The following is a 26402-nucleotide window of genomic DNA, read 5'->3' as shown; positions in this document are numbered from 1 at the left end:
AATGTTATAATCTTTGCCACTTAGACCTATCCAGTGGACCAAAGTATTTTGCCTTTCCTTTTGTGTTTTTTTTCCTTTTGGTTAACGAGATGCTTTTCTCTCAGGTTAATCATGGTATTGTAGGAGTCTCTGCACTCCTAACAAAGAATCTATAACTTACTGGAAGTTAACAAACTGAATTTATTTTCTAAGAACTTTACAAAACAAGAAACTACAGGAGAAGCTCAAAACAGGTCTTTTCTCTTTCAATCCACACGAGGACTGGCTGGCCCCGCCCTCTACCTCTGACGTCATGACGTTTCCCGCCGAAGGGGATGTCACGTGACCCACGTGATGACGTCATCACGTCAGATCGCGATGTTGTCGATCTAGCTCTGTTTAACCAGAGCCAACTTGAAAGGTAATAACATTGGTTACAGACAATTAATGCTAGAGGTAATAACATTGGTTACAGACAATTATGTAAGTCACTGTAAGAGTCTCTTAGTGGTTTTGCCACATACGCCCCCCCAGAATTGTCTTTAACGAAAAGAGTCAATCGCTGAGGAGGTCGGACAAGTCTGTTGGACCGACTCCGAAATTCCCGGAGGGGAAAACGCTGAGCAGGCGGCGAACTGGTAGGCAGCACGGCGTTGTCAGGTGTGGTAGCGGCCGACGGCCGGCCGCGGCGCGGAGGCTGCGCCAGCTCAATCGGTCGTTCGAGGTCCAGGTGCGCAGGCTTGAGGCGATCGACAGAGATGTGATCCGGTTTGCCCCCGACGTCAATCACGAAACTCTTGTCCCCTGTCTGCAAAACCTTGAAGGGTCCGGCATACGGCAGTGCAAGCGGGGTACGATGGCCATCCTGGCGCACAAACACGAACTTGGCTTTCGACAACTCCCCCGGGACGTTGGACGAAAGCAAACCGTGCCGTGAGGTCGGAACTGGGCGGAAACAGCGGGCCGCATCCCGGAGGGTCTCTTTTTGTGTGGCCGCAGACCATGGCCGCGTAGGTAACGGCAGGAATTCACCTGGGACTCGAAGCGGTTGCCCGTAAACCATCTCCGCTGCCGACGACTGGAGATCTTCCTTCGGCGCCGTGCGGAGTCCTAACATCACCCACGGTAGTTTGTTGACCCAGGATGCATCCAGCAGGCTGGCCCTGAGCGACGCCTTCAAGGAGCGGTGGAACCGCTCGCACAAGCCGTTCGCTTGTGGGTGATAGGCCGTAGTGCGGTGGAGTTTAACGCTCAACACGGAAATCACCTCGTTCCACAGTTCGGACGAAAATTGCGGCCCCCGATCCGACGAAATATCCGCAGGGACACCAAAACGGGCTACCCAGGATGAAACAAAAGCTCGAGCAACGTCCGCAGATGTGGTGCACGTCAGGGGAACTGCCTCCGGCCACCTCGTGGTGCGATCCACCATCATCAAAAGGTACGTAAAGCCCTGGGAAGGTGGGAGTGGTCCCACTATGTCGATGTGAATATGATCAAATCGCCGTTCCGGGACCTCGGAGGTGGCGAGCGGGGCTCTGACATGGCGCTGCACCTTGGACCTTTGGCAAACAACACAACTGTTCGCCCAGTCCCTGACGTCTTTGCGTATTCCCCTCCATACGAATTTGGAGACCAGCAGTTTTTGCGATGCCCGCACTCCAGGGTACGATAGGCCGTGTAAGGCATCGAAAATCGTACGACGCCATTTAGACGGGACGATCAGACGGGGTGCACCCAGCGAAACGTCGCAGAGCAGAGTGGTACCTGCGGAATGGAAAGGCACATCCCTCGGCTGGAGGCTGTTTGGAACCGAACGAAAACCCTGGGTCTCCGGGCCGTCCGCTTGGTCAACCGCCATCTGTGCATAGTCAATGCCCAATTGGACGGCCTGGACGGCGGCGCGGGATAGGCAATCGGCGACGAAGTTGTCCTTACCGGCCACATGTCGGATGTCGGTGGTGAACTCCGATACGTACGTCAGCTGCCGTTGCTGCCGAGCCGACCATGGTTCCGCAGACTTGGCCATTGCGAACAGCAATGGCTTGTGGTTGACAAATGCGATGAAGCGTCGTCCTTCGAGGAGGAAACGGAAATGGCGGATGGCCAAAAATAAAGCCAACAGCTCTCGATCGAAAGTACTGTACCGGCGTTCATGCCGTTGTAGCTGGCGGCTAAAGAAGGCCAGGGGTTGCCACGTGCCATCGACCCACTGCTCCTGGACGGCCCCCACCGCGTAGTCTGACGCGTCCGTCGTGAGAGCGATGGTGGCTCCCGGCAGGGGGTGTGCTAACATGGTCGCATTGGCGAGTGCGGCTTTCGTCTCCTCGAAAGCACGATCCATGTCCTGTGACCATACCACAGGGTCCTTTCCCGTCGAGCCTCTAAGGGCCTCATATAGAGGACGCATGAGCTGTGCAGCCCTGGGGATGAAACGATGATAGAAGTTAACCATCCCCAGGAACTCCTGTAAAGCTTTCACGGATTTCGGTTTCGGGAACGCCGCAATTGCTTCCACCTTGACCCGAAGTGGCGTTGCCCCCGTGGGGGTTATGCGGTGGCCCAGGAAATCCAGTTGCGATAGGCCGAAACGGCATTTGTCCGAGTTAACGATGAGGCCGTGCTGCTGAAGCCGTCTGAAAAGGACCCGAAGGTGCTCGAGGTGTTCCTCCTTGGAGGTGCTGGCAACCAGAATATCGTCCAAATAAACAAACAGAAAGTCAAGGTCCCGTAGGACTGAATCCATGAGGCGCTGAAACGCCTGTGCCGCGTTCTTAAGCCCAAAGGGCATTCGCAGGAATTCAAAGAGTCCAAAGGGGGTAATTACCGCTGTCTTTTCGATGTCCTGAGGGTGCACCGGCACCTGATGGTAACCACGGATGAGGTCGATTTTGGAGAAGATGGACGTCCCCGCCAAATGTGCTGAGAAGTCCTGTATATGGGGAATGGGGTAGCGGTCGGGCGTCATTATGTCATTGAGGCGGCGATAATCCCCACAGGGCTGCCATCCCCCGCCGGGCTTGGGGACGATGTGGAGAGGGAAGGACCAGGGGCTACTGGACCGACAGATGATCCCCATTTTTTCCATCACGGCGAACTCCGCCTTTGCTGCCGCTAGCTTGCTGGGCTCTAAACGACGCACCCTGGCATAAACGGGTGAGCCGGTAGTTGAAATATGGTGCTCCACCCTATGCTTGACGGTCGGAGCCGAAATGTTGGGCTTCGTCAGCTCGGGGAAATCCTCGAGGAGACCGGCGAAATTGTCGGGCTGCGGCCGCGCACATGAAATCGTGTGTGACGCAGCCGTGCTGCGCGCCCCCGAAATATCGTCGAGCGTGGCGGCGCGAATGAGGCGTCGATTTTTCACGTCCACCAACAGGCCGTTGGCGCCTAAAAAGTCAGCACCCAACAGGGCCTGTGAGATTTGAGCGGTGATGAAATTCCAGCTGAAAAACTGTCCACCGAAACATACTCGGACGAGGCGCTTCCCGCAAGTGCGGATCGAACCCCCGTTGGCCGCTTGCATAGGGGGACCACGGCTGCCGGAGCGAAGGTCTATGACCGAGGCGGGCAGTATGCTGCATTGCGCCCCCGTGTCGCATAGAAAACGACGGCCGGAGATGGAGTCGGTTACGTAGGTGAGATTCCCGGAAGCACCGATCACCATCGCGGCCGCGGGGGAAGTACCGGGACCGGCGTGCTTGACTCGCGGCGGTCTGTTCGACGGTCTGGTAACGAAACTGCACGGCAAGCGGCAGCAGCGGGCCTTCGGGCCGAAACGGGCGTGGTAGTAGCAGAAACCGGTCATCGGAGGCGCCTTTGTCGGAGCTGGGGCCGGGCTCTTCGTGGCGGGGCATTGCGCGAGGGCGCAGTATTGTTGCCGGACCGCGTAAATCTTATCCGCCTCTTCGGCGAGCGCGACGCAGTCTGCGGTTTCTGCTCGGGCGAGGGACGCCGGTACTTGCTCAGGAAGTTGAGTAAGGAACAGTTCGCGAAACAGAAAGCACTGGGGCTCGGACCCCAGGAGAGTCAGCATATGACTCATCATTTCCGAAGGTTTGGAGTCTCCTAACCCTGGTAGAGCCAGTAAACGGCGAGCGCGCTCCGCTTTGGTGAGACCAAATACCTGCAGCAACCGTGTCTTGATGGCGACATACTTGTCAGCAGTCGGAGGACTCTCCAGCAGGCTGATGATTCTCGACGCCGTCGAGCTCTCGAGGGCGGAGACCACGTGGAGATATCTGGTCTGATCCTGAACGATGTTGCGGAGCTCAAATTGCGCCTCGGCTTGCACAAACCAAGAGGCTGCCTGTTGTTCCCAGAATTGGGGGAGCTTCAAGGCCACTGCATTGGCCTCTATCACTGGCCTGTGTTCGGCGTTCACCGCGAAAAACGATCGCGAGGAATCGGGGTCACCAATGTAGGAGTCTCTGCACTCCTAACAAAGAATCTATAACTTACTAGAAGTTAACAAACTGAAGTTATTGTCTAAGAACTTTACAAAACAAGAAACTACAGGAGAAGCTCAAAACAGGTCTTTTCTCTTTCAATCCACACGAGGACTGGCTGGCCCCGCCCTCTACCTCTGACGTCATGATGTTTCCCGCCGAAGGGGATGTCACGTGACCCACGTGATGACGTCATCGCGTCAGATCGCGATGTTGTCGATCTAGCTCTGTTTAACCAGAGCCAACTTGAAAGGTAATAACATTGGTTACAGACAATTAATGCTAGAGGTAATAACATTGGTTACAGACAATTATGTAAGTCACTGTAAGAGTCTCTTAGTGGTTTTGCCACAGTATCAGGAAATATGTACAGAAGAGGTGTAGATTCACAATTATAAACAAAACATCAAATCAAATCATGCTACAATACCACTCACTGCCACTACAATCCAATTTAAGACCAATACACATAGATTTTTTTTGCAAGTATCTTTTTTAATTTATCAGTTGCCCAATTACCAATTTAAAACGAAATCCAATTAATCCCAGAGCCCTGGGATAACAAGACATAGCAACAGAAGCTTTGTGCATGAATACAATGCTTAGTGAAAGTCTTGAGTTTAATTTCTGGTCTGTGCTGAGTTAGCTGATCTCAACCAGAGCAGCCTTTTGGGTGCTACAAGTGGCCACAGTGGGAAGGGAGAAATTTGCCAGGGTTCCAACTCCTATTTGATCTCTAGTGATCTCTACTGGAAAGTTCATGGCCCAGATTTTGCTGAACATATAATGGCATCTGAAAGTCACACGGCATTATTCATGCGCAAATCGTGCAGCAACTTATGACGAGGAAGAGATACCCTGTGAATCGTGAATCGGCACAAGTTGCTGGATGATTTGCGCCGTTCTGCTGTCAGATTCACAAAAATGCCACCTTGCCCTTAACCTCCCCGTGATTTTCATGATGTTGCTGCATTTGCACATTAAACTTGCCACAGAAAGTTAAGTCTAGTAATTAACAGCGTAAGTGCCCTTTTAACAATGTGGTAATTATTACTGACTGCCAATCAACTTCTCTTATGCAGAACATGAACAATTATAAGTGTGGAGTCGCATTCCTCAAGGTTGCACATTGCTCTTGGAGATTTTAAAAATGTCAAATTTTAAATGACATTTTTTTCTTACTTTACCTATCTGTCTCTTTTTTCTCTCTCTTAATCCAATCTTCCTTCCCTCTCTTTCTTTCTCTACCTGATTTGACATTGAATTCACCCACTCTAATTCACCCTTCTTCTCAGTCCTTCCTCTGTTTGTTTCCCAATCCTTAAATCTCATTGGTTAAGGAGATGTTTGACTGTTTGTCCCATTGTTCACCAAGATCCCAGATGCCCTGTTGCCCTCGCTGCGCCATTATCAGCTTGCACGTCCAGCAACATTGCAGGCAAAAATTTTAAAACCTAAACGTGCAGAGATAAGCCTAACGGTGCACGCTCCAGCAAAATCTGGGCCCACGTGAAAGGATGTTGATATTGACAAGATTAGGTTAAGCTCTGTCTAGGCTCACATACAACAAATGGCTACTTGAATAAAGCACTAGAGCTCCGCTGACACCCATGGAACTGTATCTTCAGAAAAGGAGGAGAGAATAGGAGAATGAATTGGCAAAAAGAAAAAGAGAACAGCTTTTCAAAAAGATTACTGCAGGTAAAAAATATCATAATCAAATGGGAATAGCCCATAAAATATGTATATCTTAATGACATATTACATTCAGGAGCTGGTTCTGTGTTTTGTTACTGGAGAATAGTTACTGTATGTTTTCTTACAATTAACAGATAAGTAAACCCAATGGCTAAGGCTGTATATGTATATGTGAACAAATGAATACATTATTTGTGGGTTAGAGAATCAGTGGTTTACATATTCGTAAATGAGTCGATGAGTATAATTAGCTGGGTTCAGTAACATAGTGCTACTTGGTGTATTGTTTTCGGTCCCCGTCACGAACTCCATTCCCTTGTCACTGACTCCATCCCTCTCCCTAGCACTTGTCTGAGGCTGAAACACACTGTTTGCAACCTTGGTGTCATATTTGACCCTGAAATGAGCTTCCAACCACATATCCGCGGCATAACTAAGACTGCCTATTTCCACCTCCGTAACATCGTTCACATCCGCCTCTGCCTTAGCTTATCTGCTGCTGAAACCCTCATCCAGGCCTTTGTTACCTCTAGACTTGACTATTCGAATGCACTCCTGGCTGGCCTCCTACGTTCTATCCAGCGTAAGCTTGAGCTCATCTAAAACTCGGCTGCCTGTGTCCTAACTCGCACCAAGTCCTGTTCACCCATCACCCCTGTACTCGCTGACCTACATTGGCTCCCGGTTAAGCAACGCCTCAATTTCAAAATTCTCATCTTGTTTTCAAATCCCTCCATGGCCTCGCCCCTATCTCTGTAATCTCCTCCAGCCCCTCAACCCCCCCGAGATATCTGCGCTCCTCTAACTCTGCCCTCTTGAGCAACCTTAATTATAATCGCTCAACCATTGGTGGCTGTGCCATCAGTTGCCTAGGCCCTAAGCTCTGGAATTCCCTCCCTAAACCTCTCTGCCTCTCCATCTCTCTTTTCTCCTTTGAGACGCTCCTTAAAACCTTGGTCACCTGCCCTAATTTCTCCTTGTGTGGCTCAGTGTCAATTTTTTGTCTTATAACACACCTGTGAAGCGCTTTGGGACATTTTACTATGTTAAAGGCACTAAAGCACAAGTTCTTGTTGTTGAATTAAAAAGTGAGATAGGCCTGCAACTGTTTACACACATGAATAGTTATTGTACTGGTTATATTCAAAGATACATTATTTTAGTAGAATTGTTGTACATGAAAATGACAAAGCATTAATTTTCAGAAAAAGTAAGGTAGAATTTTTGCTGGTTTGTATATTTAACATGTTTTACATATCCTGTCCTTGGACTGTCAGGCATGTTTGTTCGACAGGTGTACTGCCAAGATGAACACCGACACCTTTAACATGTAAGTGGCTCATTGGAATTCTATGTGCATAATAATTACAGCTTGTCCTCCTTTTAATGAAGATTTTGTTTTGTCACTCAAAAATATGTTTCCAAATAGTTCTCTTGTAAAACTAAGTACCTTAATGAAGAGATGGCTTTCTTAATTACACTGTGAACGCATATTGATTTAATATGCAATAATTTTTGCAGACTGAAATGAACGGACGGGAATTTATTGACTATAACTGACAGACTGATGAGTTACATCAAATGTATAAAATTCTGACAGTGGAAATTGGCATCAGCTTGAGCAGTGAGACCAGGAAAAATACATTAAAAAGACAATCTCCGTCTTTCTGAGTAGTTTGTCGAATTTCTTTTAACCTGTTCGGTACCGAATGTTACTTATGCCGTTTCTGAGATATAGAAGTTTTTTTTTGTTATCCAATATCTGCAGAAATTATTTTCTGTGTTGGTAAATGCTAGAAAGTAAAAGTTAAGAAATGATCTCCACTGTATTCTCTGAATAACCGTACAAAAAGTTGCCTTACTTTTTTTAGTTTTATGATAAAGTCGAGCTTTCGCCCTCAAAGGTTTAATATTTTGTTTACATTTCACATTCAAATGAAGCCATTTAAAGCCTCAGGTGCAAACACCTGGCAGGGTCTACGAACACTTATGCAAGTAGCATTGGGTACTGCTTTCACCTGGTGCCCTGTTAACCTAGTAATAAAACAATTGGGTTAAAATTTTAACTGCTGATTTGTTCTCTTCATCCCGTATCCTTTAGGTGACTGATGTTCCCTTTCCAATGATTCTTTACCTGCCACAAGAAAGGCAGTCCTTCAGGTTACCTTGAAACTATTTGATTAAACTTGTCGACAATCCAACATTCAACATTCTCACTGACTCCTAACCAAATATTGGCCCAGATTTCCCGGGGCCTATGGCCCCATAAGTGCACTGCAAGCTCCGAGTTTATGCATGTGCTGCGCATTCACGAAAACCTAGAACTTGCGATCTGTCAAGAATCTTCTTGACAGATCCTCCGCATCCCCAGGAAATGGACATCTGCTGGCGGAGAGTTGAGCTATTTGCCCAACTCTTGCTCAGCGAATGCCCGTGAAACTCTTATGCCTGGTCAAAGCAGGCATAAGGCCTTCTTTTACCAGCGTAAGGGTGAAAATAAATATTAAAATAACATTAAAAAAATTATTTTAACATTCAAAAACCTGTAAAATAAGTTTGTGTTATTTTTGGCCCCTTGAAAAATGTTTACATTTATTTTTCAAAAAATTAAATTTTTGTGTTAAATGTTTAATTAAATTGTATTTTAATTAAGTTTAAAGATGTAATTTTTTTTTAATTTCTGTGCTGTAAAAATGCATTTTTTGGGTGATTCCTATTAAGTTTATGGGGATTCTGTATGTAAATGGAATCCACGTAAGCATAATGGGAATCCCCTTTCTCATTGGTTGGGCTGGCCCATGTGATCCCAGGAGCGCTTGTGAACTGCATGCGCCCCTGGGACGTGTGGGCCTCTACACATGCCTACGCATAGAGGCCCAGGAGCACGAGTCTCCATGGATCCTGGACCATCAGGTAGATGCGGAGTTTTATTGCGGTTCGGAGGCATCCACCCGCGGGAAGCCTCCGACTACAAATTCAGGCCCATTGACACTTGATTGACCCTTCTAAGATAAGTTACTGTGTTGTCTGCACTGCACTTTTCCCAGTGTAAGATGAAACATTTCAAATACAAAGTTATGGCCAATTTCTTTCTCAAAGGATTCTTTTAGGAAATTGAGTAATTTTAATTCTTACAGTATTTTAAATATTAATCTTGTCTTTACATTGATAAGTCATTCTAACCATTCAATTAGCTCACTTTGCATCCTCTATTGGGTGACAATTGGCAAAAGTTAGAGTGTAGCTAATATTGCTACCAACACACCAAAGAGGAGAGATTAAAGATTTGGCTGCAGAAATATATAGGACTTTTAACTTAAGTTAATTTAATTAAATATGATTTAAGTTAAATCTTCATTTCCAGTTTTGTCACCTGTCCTGTAGGTGGCTAATCAAGCATGAGAGTTTCAGTACCTCATCCCAGTCTTTGGTTTAACGGTAGCATTCCTACCTTTAAGTCAGAAGGTTCAGGATTTCAAACCCTGCTCCAGATAGTGTCATCAAGCGGACACTGGAACTCCAGCTCTGAATACTAGGTTGACATCCAGCAGTGTCCAGTGGATGTGGGTGCTCCTCATCATATGGGTTGTAGGAGCCCATAAATCCCTCCCACCATGTAGGACTAACTGCCCTACTAGCTGGTATAAAGATGGCTAGGCAATGGAAGGAGTGTTCATATCGCGACCTATCATAAGAACATAAATAGGAGCAGGAGTCGGCCATTTGGCCCTTCAAGCCTGCTCCGCCATTCAATAAGATCATGGTTGATCTTCTACCTCATCTCCACTTTCCTGCACTATCCCCATACCCCTTGATTCCCTTAATATTCAAAAATCTATCGATCTCTGTCTTGAATATACTCAATGACTGAGCCTTCACAGCCCTCTGGGGTAGAGAATTCCAAAGATTCACCACCCTCTGAGTGAAGACATTTTTCCTCATCTCAGTACTAAATGGCCGAGCCCTTATTCTGAGACTGTGACCCCCTGGGTCGAGACTCCCCCGCCAGGGAAAACATCCTCCCTGAATCTACCCTGTCAAGCCCTGGAAGAATTTTGAATGTTTCAATGAGATCATCTCTCATTCTTCTAAACTCTAGAGAATATAGGCCTAGTCTACTCAATCTGTCCTCATAGAACAATCCCCCCATCCCAGGAATCAGTCTGGTGAACCTTCGTTGCACTCCCTCTATGGCAAGTATATCTTTCCTTAGGTAAGGAGACCAAAACTGTACACAATACTCCAGCTATGGTCTCATCAGGACCCTATATGATTACAGTAAGACACCTTGGCCTAGAAATTCAGTATAGCCACTTTTGGGGCGGAAAAGTCGGGCGGCCGCTAAAGTTTGCGCCTGGCGCAAAGTCGAGGCCACTTCGCCGATATTCAGTAGCTTCACCCTAAGAGTTTGCTCGAGCGCTAAAACTGGTGTTACACAACTATCTTTAGGCGCAAAGCCGGCAGTGCTGAGCTAAACCGCCGAGGCCGGGCGCAGCGCAGGTGCGGTCATTTCTTGATTGACAGCAGACACCCTGGTGCCGGCCAGCTCTTAAAGGGGGAAGGGTCGAGTTCGTCTGCTGCCACGCCCTGGACACTGCAGCCCTCCAGCTAGGCCTAAACACTGCTGCTGAACAGAAATAGCGCTGGGAAAGATGCAGAAGGCCCGTGAACGAGCGCAGCGCTTCACTGGCCATGATTTGAGGGTGCTGGTTAGGGCTTTGGAGAGGAGACGCAAACTCTTGTTCCCGGACAGTGGGAAGAAGCCTGCCACCAGCGTCTACAGGAAAGCCTGGAGGGAGGTTGCCCACAGGGTCACATCCAACAGCGAGGTCCCCAGGAACGCTGTCCAATGCCGGAAAAAGTTCAATGACCTCACAAGGATTGTCAGGGTGAGTCCCCTTTCCAGTGTCCTCCTCATCCTTGCATGTGCACCTCACATTATGGGCAAAGGGACCTAAAAGCCCTAATGGCCAGCCCTCATCCAGCAGCTATGGGACTGGCATGAACATCAATTGCACATTCTGCACTTTACACACTGGCCAAGCTATTCAACCATGGGAGGCAGTGCACACAAGATCAGGGCACCACACTGTACTTAGAGGCCGTCCTTTCTCTTGCAGGCCAAGCTGGCACACAATCAGAAGAGCCGGACTGTGACCGGGGGAGGCCGTCCCCAGATCCAGCAGCTCAGTGACCTTGAAGAGTGCGTGGGTAGCCTCGTGGGTGCCCGGGTGATTGGCCCCGTTGCATCTGGAGATGCCGACCCTGTTCTGGGCACCAATGGTAAGGACATCACCTTTTGGACCTCTCTCGTCCCACTTGCACTTCAGATCTACATCCTTTGCCACTGTCCAACCAATGCGCTGAATGCCACCACTCATGCCTCCCTCGCTGACGCCCTCTCCTCACTCTAAAGCTACTCTTGTGCCTTCCTGCTTTCAGATGGTGAGGAGGAGGTCCCTGAAGCTGCCAGTGACAGCCCCTCGGAAGAGGAGGAGGAGGAGGAGGAAGAGGAAGAGGAAGGCGGCCCATCAGGGGAACCCTCAGCCGCGTCAGGGGATGCCAATGGAGGGGACACGTCTTCCCTGGAGGAGAGCCAGGGGGAAGTGTCAGAGGGGAGTGTAGCTCCTGTGCCCAGTGGCGTGCAGCAACGCGGGAAGGGTCGTGCAGCTCGGCGGCCTTCTTCCCAGAGGGGGGAAGGGTCGCAGGGGAGTGTATTTGCTGGGCCCAGTGGCATCCAGCAACACGGGAAGGGTCGGGCAGCTCGGCGGCCTTCTCCCCAGAGGGAGAGTCCGGCCTCCAGTCTGGAGACGGTCCTCGCCAAGGAGGTGCGCCTCCTCGATCAAATGTCCGTGGACTCGGATCGCCGGCACACCGAGTTCATGGGGGTTGTGGCACGGTTGCCTGAGGCCATCGAGTCCCTGGCTCATAGTGTGGCTGATTTCGGCACCTCACAGGCCAGGAGTTTCGAGCAATTCGAAGCAGCACACGCCGCGAGTCGGGCCGAATTCGGGGCAGCACAGGCCGCGAGTCGGGCCGAATTCGGGGCAGCACAGGCCGCGAGTCGGGCCAAATTCGGGGCAGCACAGGCAGCGAGTTGGGCGGAAATCGGGGCAGCTCACGCAGCGAGTGGCCAGGTGATCAGTGGTGCCGTGCAGTCACTGGCTGGTCTGATGCGGGCACAGACCAGGGCAGTACGGGCACTCACTGCTGCCACACTCGCTGTGTCAGCCAGGCATCGCCAGGGCACCCGCCGCGCTGCAGCAGCACAGCGGTCTGTCCTTCAGCAGATTGCTGCGCATGCTGCAGTGCTGGCCCGGGCGAGTGCCAGTGTCTCAGGCGAGCAGCGAGCGTCTGCCATCAGCCAGCTTGCCCCCATTCCTGCAGCCGCCACTGCCACTCCCCCAGTGGAGCTGCGACGAGCTGCTGGAAAGACTGCTGCTGCCCAGCCACAGCTGCAGCAGTCACCAGCCGGCCCCTCGAGGGCCAGAGCTCATCTAGGCCGACCCCCAAGGGCATCTGCCGTCACGCCATGTGCCCCTCAGGAGCCTTCCCCCAGCCTTGCAGCAGCCACTGGGCACACTTTGAGGAGGAGCAGCAGGGCGGCCAGGGGCCGCAAAAGGCTGGACAAGGAATCGCCCTCGCTGGCCACAAAGTAGAGGGTGTGGGCAAATGTGTTTTTATATGGGGATGGTTGTTTTTATATGGGGATGGTTGTTTTGTTTATGGGGATGGTTGTTTTTGTAAGGCCGAGGATGAAGGCCATTTTTGTGGAAATGTTTTGTTATTCCTCCCCAGGTTGTGGGAGTGAGTCATGTGTGTGACTGTTTTTTGGGGGTGTTGTCTGTTTCTGGGTTTCATGTGGGAAGGGCCCTGAGTTTGTTCAATAAAGCATTTTATTTATTCAGCTTGTCCATGTTTGATGTTTGAAGTGGTTGTTGCCTTAACTGGCTGAGGGCTTGTGGAGCGGCTGCATTCAGGTCCCTTCATTGCCACAAGCCATTCCCTGACAGGGGCCTAGAAGTGACGTTCAATAAGCCGCCGACGGGCGGCCCTTGGACCTTGTGCCTCCCTCCTGGGCTGGTACTCCTCCTCCTCCTCCTCCTCCTCCTCCTCATGCTCCTCCTGCTCCTCCTCCTAAGGTGGTGCTCCAGCGTGAGGTGGCAGTGCCTGAGTCCTGCGGATAGCCAGGTTGTGCAGCATGCAGCAAACGACCACAACCTGGGAGACTCTCTCCGGCGAATACTGCAGAGATCCGCCGGAACGATCCAGGCAGTGGAACCGTTGCTTGAGGACGCCAATCGTTTGTTCTATGATGTTCCTAGTGGCTTGATGGCTTTCGTTGTATGCCTCCTCAGCAGGGGTCCTGGGCGCGCGGAGTGGGGTCATGAGCCAGGTACACAAAGGATAGCCTTTGTCCCCGATAAGCCATCCTCTTGGGGGAGGCTGTGCCTGGAACATGTCAGCCACAGTAGTCTGTCGCAGGATAAATGCATCGTGGCTGCTGCCTGGAAAGCGGGCATTGACAGCTAGGATGCGCTGCCTGTGGTCACACACCAGCTGTACATTGAGGGAATGGTAGCCCTTCCGGTTGCGGTAATCCTCGGCATTGTCGATAGGTGCCCGCAAAGCCACATGCGTGCAGTCAATGGCGCCCTGCACCATGGGGAAGCCCGCTATTCTTGCAAATCCCACTGCACGCTGCTGCTGCTTCTCCAGGGTCATGGGGAAGGAGATGAATTGGTGTCTCCTTCTGAAAAGGGCATTGGTCACCTGGCGGATGCAGCAATGCACGGCAAACTGGGATATGTTAGCAATGTCCCCAGCAGCGGCTTGGAAGGAGCCGCTTGCATAGAAGTTCAGAGCCACCGTGACCTTCACTTCCACCGACAGAGACGTCCTGCACCTCAGCTGTGGACGCAGATCTCTGTGAAGCAGCTGGCAGATCTCTGCAACCACCTCCCTTCTGAAGCGCAGCCTCCTAACACACTGCGCGGCAGGCATGGTGAGATAGGACACCTGCTGGTGGTATTTCCTGAGTGGGTAAGGCCTACGTTGCCGACGCCTGTTGCCCCCTCTGCGTCTAGCCAGGGCTGCCCCTCTCACACAGCGTCTGCGAGCCCTTCGCACATAATGCTGAAACTGAGGGTTGGCACCCCATGCAGCCCCCATAATATACTGGCAAACAATGACCTCACAATGAAGGCGAATTGCCAAGCTCTGGCCTGAAGCCAAAAATACCTCTCCTATGTTGGGCCAAAGCAGTAAGCTCTCTTCCTTGGTCTCTGTCCATAAATCCGTTGCACAAGAGTGATTGCTGCAAAATGGCTGGCCTTTATATTTCAGGGTAAGTGCCCTTTAATTTGCGCTCCCCGCGGCCTGCATGGCCTCTGCTGTGTTCCATTTCACAGTTCTTAGGACCGCCACGCCCACATTGGGCGGGCGCGACTGAAGTTCCGGATTGGGGCGCACAAAGGGCGTTGCACGAGGAAATGACGTCATAATCTGCGCGCGCAGCTGAGCGCGCGCAAACACTTTGCGCCGGCGCTAAATGTCTACTGAAGTTGGACGTAGGCGCAGATCGCGCTGCGCCCGGCCGCTAAGTGCCTAGCGCTCGAGATCTACTCCTCCTAAGGCGCTAACGGCTGGCGCACACAACTGAATTTCTAGGCCCTTTACTCTTATATTCAAATCCTCTTGTAATAAAGGCCAACATACCATTTGCTTTCCTAATTGCTTGCTGTACCTGCATGTTAACTTTCAGTGATCCGTGTACAAGGACACCCAAGTCCCTCTGAACACCAACATTTCCCAATCTCTCACCATTTAAAAAATACTCTGCTTTTCTGTTTTTCCTACCAAAGTGGATAACTTCACAGTTCTCCACATTATATTCCATTTGCCATGTTCTTGCCCACTCACTTAGCCTGTCTATATCCCCTTAAAGCCTTCTTGCATCCTTCTCATTCCCACCCAGCTTTGTATCATCAGCAAACTTGGATATTTTACATTTGGTCCCCTCATCCAAATCCTCCACACTATGACTGCAAATTTGGTTTGCCCAATCTATATAGAGATTAAAGTCCCCCGTGATCACTGCATTACCTTTGTTACATGCACCTCTAATTTCCTGAGTTATACTCTGCCCTACATTACAACTCCTGTTTGGGGGCTTATAAACAACTCCCACCAATGTTTTCTGCCCCTTGCTGTTCCTTAATTCCACCCAAACTGATTCTACTTCATGATTTTCGGAGCTAAGATCCTTTCTCTCTGCTGTCTTTATCCCATCCTTTATTATCAGGGCTACCCCTCTTCCATTTTGCTTATCCCTTCTAAAAGTTATGTATCCTGGAATATTTAGTTCCCAACCTTGGCCATAACAAACCTGTTAATTTCTATCTGTGCTATTAATTCATCTATTTTGTTGTGAAAGCTTTGTGCAATCAGATATAGTGCCTTGAGGTTTGACTTATTTATTTTTCCCTGATGTCACCTTAGTCACTGATGCCTTATTACCTTTGTTATTCTCTCTGCCCCTTCCTGATCCACTCTGTTTATTTTTACCCAAAACTCTACTCTGCTCTAGAGCCTTGACATTTCTCTTGCTGCTTTTAAATTTACTCTTTCCTGAATCCTCCCGTCCCCCCTTCATTAGTTTAAAGCCCTGTCTATTGGCCTAGTTATTCGGTTCGCCAGGACACTGGTCTCAGCCTGGTTTAAGTGAAGCCCGTCCCAATGGAACAGCTCCCTCTTTCCCCAGTACTGGTGTCAGTGCCCCATGAACCGAAACCCCTTGCTCCCACACCACTCTTTGAGCTACGCATTTAAACCTCTAGACCTAGAAATTCAGTATAGCCACTTTTGGGGCGGTAAAGTCGGGCGGCCGCTAAAGTTTGCGCCGGGCGCAAAGTCGAGCCCCCTTCGCCGATATTCAGTTGCATCGCCCTAAGAGGTTGCTGCTGCGCTAAAACAGGCGATGCACGACTATCATTAGGCGCTAAGCCGGCAGCCCGGGGCGCTAACACCGGAAGTTGGGCGCAGGGCAGGTGCGGCGAGCTGCTGATTGCCGGCAGACACTCTGGCTCCGGTGAGCTCTTAAAGGGGGAGGGTGGATTTGTTTTTTTGAAAGGCCGAGACTAGTGTATTTGTGGAGGGCTTCTCTCCATCAGTTTGTTATGTGGTACCAGTCTTCTTCTTCTTCTCCTCCTCCTCCTCCTCCTTCTCCTCCTCCTCCTCCTCCTCCTCCTCCTCCTCCAGAAGGAGTGTTGCAAAACGGCTGCCTTTTCTACTGCAGGAGTGCCCTTCAATTTGCGCTCCCCGCGGCCCGCATCGGCTGAGCACCGTTCGACTCAACAGTCGCTAGGGCCGCCAGGCGCACAATGGGGCGGCGCGAGTGAAGTTCCGGTTCCGGGCGCACAAAGGGCGTTGCACGACGAAATGACGTCATGATCTGCGCACGCAGATGCGCAATGACTTTGCGCCGGCGCTAAATGTCTACTGAAGTTGGGGCGAGGTGCAGATCGCGCTGCGCCCGGGCGCTAAACGCCTAGCGCTCGAGATCTACTCCTCCTAAGGCGCTAACGGCTGGCGCAGCCAACTGAATTTCTAGGCCCTAATCTATTTGTCCTTATGCCAATTTGCGCGTGGCTCGGGTAACAATCCAGAGATTATTATTATGGGTATTATACTGGGTATTATGTAATGAGAAAGGATTAATTAGCAGTCTTGTTGTACGAGACCCCTTGGGTCGGAGCGATCATAATATGATCGGCTTCTTCATCAAGATGGAGAATGAAGTAGTTGACTCAGAGACTAGGGTCCTGAATTTAAATAAAAGAAACTACGATGGTCTGAGGCGCGAATTAGGTAGGATTGATTGGGGAATGTCACACAAAGGGTTAACAGTGGATAGGCAATGGCAAACATTCAAAGACTGCATGGATGAACTACAGAATTTGTTCATCCCAGTTTGGCATAAAAATAAAACAAAAAAGGTGACTCAACCGTGGCTAATGAGGGAAATTAGGGATAGCATAAGATCCAAGGAGAGGACATATAAATTGGCCAGAAAAACATAGAAACATAGAAACATAGAAGATAGGAGCAGGAGTAGGCCATTCGGCCCTTCGAGTCTGCTCCGCCATTCAATGAGATCATGGCTGATCATCCAAATTCAGTACCCGGTCCCTGCCTTCTCCCCATATCCCTTGATCCCTTTAGCCTTAAGAAATATATCCAACTCTTTCTTGAATATACTTAATGAACTGGCCTCCACCGCCCTCTGTGGCAGAGAATTCCACAGGTTCACCACTCTCTGGGTGAAGAAATTCCTCCACATTTCAGTCCTAAATGGCTTACCCCTTATCCTGGTTCTGGACTCCCCGGCCATCAGAAACATCCTTCCTGCATCTAGTTTGTCCAGGCCTGACAGAATTTTATAGGTTTCGATGAGATCCCCTCTCAATCTTCTAAACTCCAGTGAGTATAAGCCCAATCGACACAATCTCTCCTCATACGTCATTCCTGCCATCCCAGGTATCAGCCTAGTGAATCTTCGCTGCACTCCTTCCATGGCAAGCACGTCCTTCCTCAGGTAAGGCAACCAAAACTGCACACAATACTCAAGGTGTGGTCTCACCAAGGCCCTGTACAACTGCAGCAAGACATCCTTGTTCTTGTACTCGAACCCTCTTGCTACGAAGGCCAACATACCATTTGCCTTCTTAACCGCCTGCTGCACCTGCATGCTTACCTTCAGTGACTGGTGTACAAGAACACCCAGGTCTCTTTGTACTTCCCCTTCTCCCAATCTATTGCCATTCAAATAATAATCTGCCTTCCTGTTTTTGCCACCAAAGTGGATAACCTCACATTTATCCACATTATAGTGCATTTGCCATGTTTCTGCCCAATCACCCAACCTGTCCAAATCGTGCTGGAGTTTCACGATATCCTCCTCACAGCATACCCTCCCACCCAGCTTTGTGTCGTCTGCAAATTTGGAGATATTACATCCAATTCCCTCGTCCAGATCATTAATATATATTGTGAACAGCTGGGGTCCTAGGACCGATCCTTGCAGTACCCCACTAGTCACTGCCTGCCACTCGGAAAATGACCCGTTTATTCCAACTCTTTGCTTTCTGTCCGCCAATCAGTTCTCTATCCAAGTCAATACCTTGCCCCCAATCCCATGTGCCTTAATTTTGCACGCTAATCTCTTATGCGGGACCTTATCGAAAGCCTTCTGAAAGTCCAAATACACCACATCCACTGGTTCTCCCTTATCTATTTTACCAGTTACATCCTCAAAAAATTCCAGTAGATTAGTCAAGCATGATTTACCTTTTGTAAATCCATGTTGACTTTGTCCGATCCAGTCACTGCTTTCCAAGTGCTCTGCTATTACATCTTTTATAATGGACTCTAGCATTTTCCCCACTATCGATGTCAAGCTTACCGGTCTATAATTCCCCGCCTTTTCTCTACCACCTTTTTTGAATAGTGGGGTAACATTAGCTACCCGCCAATCCATGGGTACCGTTCTAGAGTCTATTGAGTTCTGGAAGATGACCAGCAATGCATCTACTATTTCTAGGGCCACTTCCTTAAGTACCCTGGGATGTAGATTATCAGGCCCTGGGGATTTATCGGCTTTCAGCCCCATCAATTTTCCTAACACCATTTCCCTACAAATACTGATTTCTTTCAGTTCCACCCTTTCATCAGACCCTATGTTCCCCGGCATCTCTGGGAGGTTATTTGTGTCCTCCTTTGTGAAGACAGAACCAAAATATGTATTTAGTTGGTCTGCCATTTCTTTGTTCCCCATTATAAATTCCCCTGATTCTGACTGCAAGGGACCTATGCTTGACTTCACCAATCTTTTTCTCTTCACATATCTATAAAAGCTTTTACAGTCAGTTATTATGTTCTCTGCAAGCTTACTCTCATATTCTACTTTCCCTTTCTTAATTAATCCCTTTGTCCTCCTTTGTTGAATCCTAAACTGCTCCCAATCCTCAGGATTATTGCTTTTTCTGGCCAATTTATATGCCCTCTCCTTGGACCTTATGCTATCCCTAATTTCCCTTGTTAGCCACGGTTGGGTCACCTTTTTTGTTTTATTTTTATGCCAAACTGGGATGAACAAATTCTGTAGTTCATCCATTCGGTCTTTGAATGTTTGCCATTGCCTATCCACCGTCAACCCTTTGAGTGCCATTCCCCAATCAATCCTACCCAACTCGCTCCTCAGACCATCGTAGTTTCCTTTATTTAAATTGAGGACCCTAGTCTCCGAGTCAACTACTTCATTCTCCATCTTAATGAAGAATGCGATCATATTATGATCGCTCCGACCCAAGGAGCCTCGTACAACAAGATTGCTAATTAATCCTTTCTCATTACATAATACCCAGTCTAAGATGGCCTGATCTCTGGTTGGTTCCTCAACATATTGGTCCAGGAAACCATCCCGTAAACACTCCAGGAATTCCTCCTCCACAGTATTGTTACTCATTTGGTTGGCCCAATCTATATGTAGATTAAAGTCACCCATGGTGACTGCTGTGCTCTTATTGCACGCTTCTTTAATTTCTCTTTTGTTGCCATCCCCAACCTCCGCCTTACTGTTTGGAGGTCTATAAACCACTCCAACGTTTTTTTCCCCTTAGTATTTCTCAGTTCTACCCATACAGATTCCACCTCATCAGAGCTAATATCCTTCATTACAATTGTGTTAATCCCTTCTTTAACCAGTAATGCTACCCCACCTCCCTTTCCTTTTTGCCTATCTTTCCTGAATATCAAATACCCCTGGATGTTGAGTTCCCAGTCCTGGCCTTCCTTGAGCCACATTTCCGTAATCCCAACCAAATCGTATTTGTTTACTTCTATTTGCGCAGCCAATTCATCCACCTTATTACAAATGCTCCTCGCATTAAGACACAAAGCCTCCAGGCTTGTTTTTTTAACGCTCTTAGACCTATTAGAATTATTATTTACTGTGGCCATGTTTGATTTAAACCATTGATTTCTCGGACTGCCACTTTTGTTTTTCTCCTTCCTATCTTTTGCTTTTATCCTTGTTTCCCTTTCCTCTGTCTCCCAGCTCAGGTTCCCAACCCCCTGCCATTTTAGTTTAAACCATCCCCCACAGCACTAGCAAACACTCCCCCTAGGACATTGGTTCCAGCCCTGCCCAGGTGCAAACCGTCTGGTAAAAGCAGTAATCCAGAGGATTGGGAGCAGTTTAGGATTCAACAAAGGAGGACAAAAGGATTAATTAAGAAAGGGAAAATAGAATATGAGAGTAAGCTTGCAGGGAACATAAAAACTGACTGTAAAAGCTTTTATAGATATGTGAAGAGAAAAAGATTGGTGAAGTCAAGCGTAGGTCCCTTGCAGTCAGAATCAGGGGATTTTATAATGGGGAACAAAGAAATGGCAGACCAATTAAATACATATTTTGGTTCTGTCTTCACAAAGGAGGACACAAATAACCTCCCAGAAATGTCGGGGAACATAGGGTCTGATGAAAGGGAGGAACTGAGAGAAATCAGTATTTGTAGGGAAATGGTGTTAAGGAAATTGATGGGATTGAAGGCCGATAAATCCCCAGGGCCTGATAATCTACATCCTAGGGTTATTAAGGAAGTGGCCCTAGAAATAGTAGATGCATTGCTGATCATCTTCTAACATTCGATGGAATCTGGAACAGTACCCATGGATTGGAGGGTAGCTAATGTTACCCCACTATTCAAAAAAGGTGGTAGAGAGAAAACGGGGAATTACAGACCGGTAAGCCTGACATCGGTAGTGGGGAAAATGCTAGAGTACATTATAAAAGATGTAATAGCAGATCACTTGGAAAACAGTGACAGGATCGGACAAAGTCAACATGGATTTACAAAAGGTAAATCATGCTTGACTAATCTACTGGAATTTTTTGAGGATGTAACTAGTGAAATAGGTAAGGGAGAACCAGTGGATGTGGTGTATTTGGACTTTCAGAAGGCTTTCGATAAGGTCCCACATAAGAGATTAGCGTGTAAAGTTAAGGCTCATGGGATTGGGGGCAAGGCATTGACTTGGATAGAGAACTGGTTGGCAGATAGAAAGCAAAGAGTTGGAATAAACAAGTCTTTTTCCGAGTGGCAGGCAGTGACTAGTGGGGTACCGCAGGGATCGATCCTTGGACCCCAGCTATTCACAATATATATTAATAATCTAGACAAGGGAACTAGATGTAATATCTCCAAATTTGCAGATGACACAAAGCTGGGTGGGCGTGTGTGCTGTGAGGAGGATGCCAAGAAACTACAGGATGATTTGGACAGGTTGGATGATTGGTCAGAAGCATGGCAGATGCAATGTAACGTGGATAAATGCGAGGTTATACACTTTGGTGTCAAAAACAGGAAGGCAGATTATTATCTGAATGGCAATAGATTGGGAGAAGGGGAAGTGCAACGGGACCTGGGTGTCCATGTGCACCAGTCGCTGAAGGTAAGCATGCAGGTGCAGCAGGCGGTTAAGAAGGCAAATGGTATGTTGGCCTTCATAGCGAGAGGGTTTGAGTACAGAAACAAGGATGTCTTGCTGCAGTTGTACAGGGCCTTGGTGAGACCACACCTTGAGTATTGTGTGCAGTTTTGGTCGCCTTATCTGAGGAAGGATATTCTTGCCATGAAGGAGTTCAGCGAAGATTCACCAGGCTGATACCTGGGATGGCAGGAATGACGTATGAGGAGAGATTGGGTCAATTGGGCTTGTACTCGCTGGAGTTTAGAAGAATGAGAGGGGATCTCATTGAAACTTATAAAATTCTGGCAGGACTGGACAGATTAGATGCAGGGAGGATGTTCCCGATGGTCGGGGAGTCCAGAACCAGGGGTAACAGTCTGAGGATAAGGGGTAGGCCTTTTTGGACAGAAATGAAGAGGAATTTCTTCACCCAGAGAGTGGTGAACCTGTGGAATTCTCTACCACAGAAGGCAGTAGAGGCCAATTCATTAAATATATTCAAGAAAGAGTTGGATATATTTCTTAAGGCTGAAGGGATCAAGGGGTATGGGGAGAAAGCAGGTACCGGGTACTGAACTTGGATGATCAGCCATGATCGCATTGAATGGTGGAGCAGGCTCGAGGGGCCAAATGGCCTGCTCCTGCTCCTATCTTCTCTGTTTCTATGTTTCTATGACCTTTGAGGTTCTGCTTTTTAATTTAGAACCTAGCTCCTCAAACTCCCTCAGCAGAACCTCATTCCTAGTTCTACCTATGTTGTTGGTTCCTATGTGGACCACGACAACTGGATTTTCCTCCTCCCACACCAAGTTCTTTTCCAGCCGCAAGGAGATGTCTTTAACATTGGCACCTGGCAGGCAACACAACCTTCGGAACTCTCGGTCGCGGCTAGAGAGAACAGTATCCCTGACTATACTGCCTCCTAACACAACTACGTTCCCTTTCACTCCCCCCACTTGAATGGCCTCCTGTACCATGGTGCCATGGTCAGCATGCTCATCCATCCTGCAGGCTTTTCCCTCATCCACACAGGCAGCAAGAATCTGTTGGACAAGGGCAAAGGCTGAGGCTCCTCCAGTACAGCACCTGGGGTCCTCTTATCTGCCTGAGTTGCAGTCACACCCTCCTGTCCCTGACCACTAACCAGACCTGTACCATTACCTAACCTAAGGGGTGTGACTGTCTCCTGGATCAAAGTGTCTAGGTAATTCTCCCCATCCCTGATGCCCCACAACGTCTGCATCTCAGACTCCAGCTCAAAAACTCTGAGCTGAAGTTCCTCAAGATGCAGGCACCTACTGAAAATGTGGTTGTCCAGGATCACAATGCTCTCCACAAACTCCCACATGCTGCAGTTGCAGCACACTGCCATCTCTATATGACCTAGATTTATTTAATTAATTTTAATTATATTTGTAATTAGGTAACTTAGTTTACAGTGTAGTTTCCTGACTACTTTACTTGATCTAGATTAAGTTACGGGTACTGAAATTAAATATCTACCTGTGTTGAATCCGTGAATGTTGATGTATGGTGTTCTTCAATAAATCGACAGAGACTGCAGAGGAACAATTAACAGGTGTTTACTGGATGCAGGTTACTCTAAAACTAAAGTACAGATCCCTACTCAGGGTTTATATACAGGTGTGGTCACTGCCAGTACTACAGTATACAGGAGCTGTAAAAAGTAGTTCTCCCCTTAAAGGTACATACACTACAATTCCTCCCCTTTTAGATTAACAGTACCATAACATTCATTTAACAATTAACACTTTTAACATGCAACATTAACGGCAAATAGTCCATTTATAAATTCAGTCTTTGGGGCGGCTTCCTGATCCTTTCTGGATAGCGCCTTTCCTGAGTGTCTTGCTCTTGGTGCGGAGGCGATTCTGGCCCCCTGTCGTCGGTTGGTTCATCAGCTTCCGATGCTACTGTTTCTGGGGTAGATGCTACCGGTATGTCGGGTTCATCACCAGGTACGCGAGACCTGGGGTTGACTCTTTCCTGTGACTCTAGGATCTGGTCGACATGGCGTCTCACAATGTTCTCCCCAACATCCACTGTGTACATTAGTGGCCCCTGCCGTGTGCAAATCGTTCCTGGTTGCCATTTCTCTGTTTGGTAGTCGCGAGCCAAGACTGGTTGCCCTACATTGAAGCTCCTTGTCGGCTTCTCATTGATGTGCTGGAATTGCTTATTCTCAACATCTCTTCGTACATTTGGTTTGAGCAAATCCAGACGAGATCTCAACCTTCGGTTAAAGAACATCGTGGCCGGGGTCTGGTTGGTGACTGTATGTGTCGCATTTCTGTAGGCTAACAGGAAATTGTCCACCTTATGCTGCAGTGGAATGTCATCATCGCACATGGCCCTTACTGATTTTTAAAGGTTTGTACGAACCTCTCAGCCAATCCATTGGTGGCTGGATGATATGGGGCGGATGTGTAATGCCTTACCCCATTCCTTTTCATAAATCTTCGAAACTCTTCGGACACAAACTGTGGTCCGTTATCAGGGCAAATCTGCTCTGGCAAGCCGTTCCTGGCAAAGATGGTCCGTAGGACTGCAATAGTTTTCTCCATGGTGGTGGAGGACATTTTGATCACCTCAGGCCATTTCGAGTGCGCATCCACAGCTATTAAAAACATTGAGTCCATGAATGGACCAGCAAAATCAATATGCACCCATTGCCATGGAGATGAGGGCCACTCCCATGGGTGTAGAGGGGCATGTGGTGGTGCATTTTGGACCTTCTGGCATCCTGAGCAGCTCTTTGTCAGGTCCTCGATTTGCTGATCAATCCCCGGCCACCACACATAAGCCCTAGCAAGGCTTTTCATTTTCACCCCTCCCAGATGGCCTTCGTGAAGCTCATTGAGCACTCTCTCCCTTAACTTGGGTGGAATTACCACTCGGGATCCACACATTAAGGTCCCCTGGCATACTGACAGCTGTTCTCTTCTGGATGAGAATGCTGGCAACAGTGAGTCGCCATGTGCTGGCCATCCCTTCACTGTCAAATCATATACCCGAGACAGCGTCGGGTCATTTCGGGTCTCCTTCTCTATACCAGCGTTAGTTACTGGCAAGCATTCTATTATAGTCGAATGAAATATTTCGACAGGATCCACTGCTGGTGCTTCCTCCGCAGTAGGCAGTGGCAGGCGTGATAGCCCATCAGCGTTTCCATGCTGTTTCGTACCCTTATACTCGATATCATATTGGTGCACCCCTAGAAAAAGGGACCATCTTTGTAGCCGTTGTGCAGTCATCACCGGAACGCCCTTCTTTGGGTTAAAGATGGAAACAAGTGGTTGGTGGTCAGTCAGCAAGGTGAACTTCTGCCCGTGCAGATAGTGGTTGAACTTTTTCACTCCCCACACTAGGCTGAGGGCCTCCCTGTCAATTTGGGCGTAGTTACGCTTGGCTGAGGTTAGTGACAGAGACGCAAAGGCTACTGACCTCTCCGAGCCGTCCGGGAATTTGTGCGACAGCACCGCTCCAATGCCATAGGGTGATGCATCACATGCCAGCCGAATTGGTAGTGCTGGGTTGAAATGAGCCAACACCTTTTTTGATGTGATCAATTCTTTGCACTTCTGGAAAGCTCGTTTACATTCGTCATTCCACTTCCATGGTACCCCGGTTTGCAGTAGGATGTTCAGTGGGTGTAGTACTGTAGGCAAATTCGGCAAGAACTTATGGTAGTAGTTCACCAACCCGAGGAACGACCTCAGTTGTGACACATTTTCCGGTGCTGGAGCCTTGACTACTGCCTCAATCTTTTCAGGGGACTTATGTAACCCCTCTTCATCAATAACGTGGCCACAATACGAGATCTGCTTCTGGAAAAACTCGCATTTGTGGCGATTAGCTCGGAGCCCATAATCCTTCAATCTAGTGAGCACCTGCTCCAGGTTGGCGAGGTGATCACTGTCATTTTCGCCCGTGACCAGGATGTCGTCCAAATAACACTGGGTCCCTGGAATCCCTTGCAGGACTTGATCCATTGCCCTTTGCCAAATAGCCGGAGCTGATGCTACCCCGAACACCAGCCGGTTGTATTGGTAGAGACCTTTATGAGTGTAGATCGTGAAGTACTGTTTTGAGGCTTCTTCTACCTCCATTTGCAGGTACGCCTGGGCCAGATCAATCTTAGTGAAGCATTTCCCTCCAGATAGCGAGGCGAAAATATCTTCAATCCGCGGAAGCGGATATTGTACAGTGTGAAGGACTGGGTTCACTGTCACCTTAAAGTCCTCACAGATGCGAACCTTCTTTGGTTCCCCAGGCGTATTACTCAACGACCTCTTCATTACAGGAACGATGGGTGTAGCCCACTCGCTCCAGTCCACTTTGGATAGCACTCCTGAACGTTCCAAACCTTCCAGCTCTGCTTCGACGGCTGGGCGGATCGCATAAGGTACCGGTCTGGCCTTAAAAAATTTGGGCTTGCATTTTCCTCTATTTTGATCGTTGCTGTTACACCTTTTAGTGTTCCGAGTCCCTCCTGGAACACTTCTTGTGCATCAGTTAGCATTTTTGACAGTCGTCCCGGTGTGACGTCGTCATCCTTTTTGGCATCTACAGTCAGTGCTTGTATGGAATGCCAATCTAGCTGTATCTCCCGGATCCATTCACGCCCTAGTAGTGGCGGTCCTCCATCTGGCAATACATATATGTCCATTTTTGGTGTTTCCTTGCCGTTGTATATCACGTTCACCCTTATTTTTCCTTTGGGGT

The 26402-nt window shown here is 48.6% G+C and overlaps 1 protein-coding gene and 1 pseudogene across 1 annotated transcript in view; both read left to right on the top strand.

The window, feature by feature from the left end:
* LOC147110479 (uncharacterized) overlaps positions 1 to 26402 on the top strand; it is a 193997-nt pseudogene that overhangs the window by 22379 nt on the left and 145216 nt on the right.
* The window catches only part of gsg1l (gsg1-like), a 316678-nt gene continuing 296244 nt past the window's right edge, over positions 5969 to 26402 (top strand). Inside the window, exon 1 of the mRNA XM_086000482.1 lies at positions 5969 to 6128. The gene's annotated coding sequence lies outside the window, so the exon portion shown is untranslated. The remainder of the gene's footprint in view (positions 6129 to 26402) is intronic.

The sequence above is a fragment of the Somniosus microcephalus genome, chromosome 11, assembly GCF_052327205.1.
Source record: "Somniosus microcephalus isolate GS21.2 chromosome 11, FLI_Smic_1.0, whole genome shotgun sequence".
NCBI classification, from domain to species: domain Eukaryota; kingdom Metazoa; phylum Chordata; class Chondrichthyes; order Squaliformes; family Somniosidae; genus Somniosus; species Somniosus microcephalus.
This window is presented reverse-complemented; position numbering and strand designations above follow the sequence as displayed.